The sequence below is a fragment of the Nannospalax galili genome, unplaced genomic scaffold, assembly GCF_000622305.1.
Source record: "Nannospalax galili isolate Female #2095 unplaced genomic scaffold, S.galili_v1.0 scaffold580, whole genome shotgun sequence".
Taxonomy (NCBI): Eukaryota; Metazoa; Chordata; class Mammalia; order Rodentia; family Spalacidae; genus Nannospalax; species Nannospalax galili.
The window spans coordinates 20,838-22,974 of NW_008345762.1; positions in this window are offsets into that span (position 1 = coordinate 20,838).

A 2,137-nucleotide genomic window follows, 5' to 3' on the forward strand; every position below is an offset into this window, starting at 1 on the left:
AGGGCGGGGAGAAAAAAGCTTTAAAGAAAGGTGAAGAAGTACAAGATGCTAGGAAACTTAAACCATTAACTAAAGCATGTTTAGAAAAGGGATAAAAAAGAAATTATGCTTCTCAGAAAAAATTTAGAAAAGCAGGCAGACTTACAGAGACCCAAATGTTTGCTGGGTTCAGAAGCAGAACAAGGATTACAGGACCGGGAGAGAAGAGCAGGATCGGGACCATTTGTTCTGTGCAGGGAATCCATTACCAATTTGAAGGAGGAGGAGAGACAATCTTGAGTAAAGGATAGAAAAAAAAGAGACATAAAATTAGGCTGAAAACTGTAAGAGATCATCCTGAGCAAAGAGAGGAAGAAAGATACTGGAAGAGGACAAAGAGAGAAAAAGATGGAAGACAGAGAACCTCCCGAGAACAGTGCAAGGAAGGGAGAAGATAGGCATCTCACTGGGCAAGTGGGAAGCTCCCGGAGCTTCCGAGCCACCTAAGTCTTAGAATTACTTCTAAGTCCAGGACATGAAGGAGAGGGTGAGATCTTTAGAGAAACTGCAGCCATGAAATGTGTCCCTGTCACAATTGCCATTCTTAGTGATAGCAGAGCCCAAGTAGCTTGTCAAAGCATCCAAGGACAAGTAAGGGACAGCCCCCAACAGGGATGGGAAGATGCCCAGCATATGGGTAAACTCAGTTGAACACCTCTGGAAAGAAGGGAAGACCTCCAGGCCTGACGGTAGATGAAGGAGGGAAATCGAGAGATGGAGAGGACAGGGACAGGGAAGAGAGAAATAGAAAGGAAGGAGGAAGAGAAATATATCTGCAGCTCTGAGGGGATAGCACTTACCAAAACTGTCAGAGAGTGAGCAGGACTGAGGACAGCAGATGGACTCATAATCTTGGGCCTGATGTGGTGAGTGGTGGGAGCTGGCAGAGGAAGATGACCTGCATCACAGGCAGGAGCACCTGGTCAGCAGTCTGGTTCAGTAAAAGGGTCATAAGTAATCCAGGCATTCTCTCAGGTTTCAATGACCATATGTATGGAAAAGGAGTAGTGAAGACCACCGACCAGACACCTTCATGGGGAGGAGCAGTTTATTTGAGAGCAAACAGATCACCAGGCTGCCTCTTGGGTAGCAGGGAAGGAACAGCAAGCAGGGAAAGTCAAACGCCTTTTGTAAGCAGTTAGGTGGTTGGGTAACTTTCCATGAAGTAGCCTGGGCAGTTTAACCCAGGACTGATTGGTCTCCCATTGAGCAGAGGGACTTGCCTGGGGCTAAGTTTGAACCTGCCATTTTAGAATGTTGCTGCACCGGCATATTAGGACCCTGCTAGGAACCTAATATATATATATGGAATATGACATCTCCCAAGTAACACAGCTACTCCATGGTGGAAACAGGAATATTTATCTGACCTCTTGTCTTCTACTGCACACTCACCTCTGTATTCTCCTTAAAACAGATAGTCCTGGTTCACACATTTATTTTCACATAGATTTTGTCACATAAAACCAAGAAATAAAGAACAATGCATTTTTAAATGCTGATATTTCTTATGTTTATCTGACCACATTAAAAATGTTAAAATTCAGAATTAAAAATTTTTTATGCTACTTAAACTCTCTGAGAGATAAGCTTTCAGAAACAGAAATTTCCTATCTACAAAATGTGTAGATAGCAAAGAGAAATGTGTATGTGTGTGTGTGTTTGTGTGTGTGTGTGCATGTGTGTGTGTGTGTTCATGTGTGTACACTTGTATGACAAGTCAGGGGACAACTTCAGCTGTCGATCTGGAGCCAGACACCTTTATTTGTGGAAGGGTTCTCATTGTACCTAGGGTTCACCAAGTAGGATAGACTGGCTGGCTAATAAACTCCAAGGATCTACCTGTCCCTCTTTCAAGCACATGCTGTCACATCTGGCTTTTAATGTGAGTTCTGGGTACCAAACTAGGATGCCAATGATGGCAAGTTACAAATTGAGCTATCTCCTCAGTCCAAACAGAGAAATTCTATTTTTTGTCATTTATCAAAGGTTAGTTAATGAAACTTGTACAAGTTTACAGGCAGGTCATCTGACTGAGCCCAAATAATTCATGAGTTCTTTTCTTCTCCCTTACACTATATAGATCATCTTACATCCA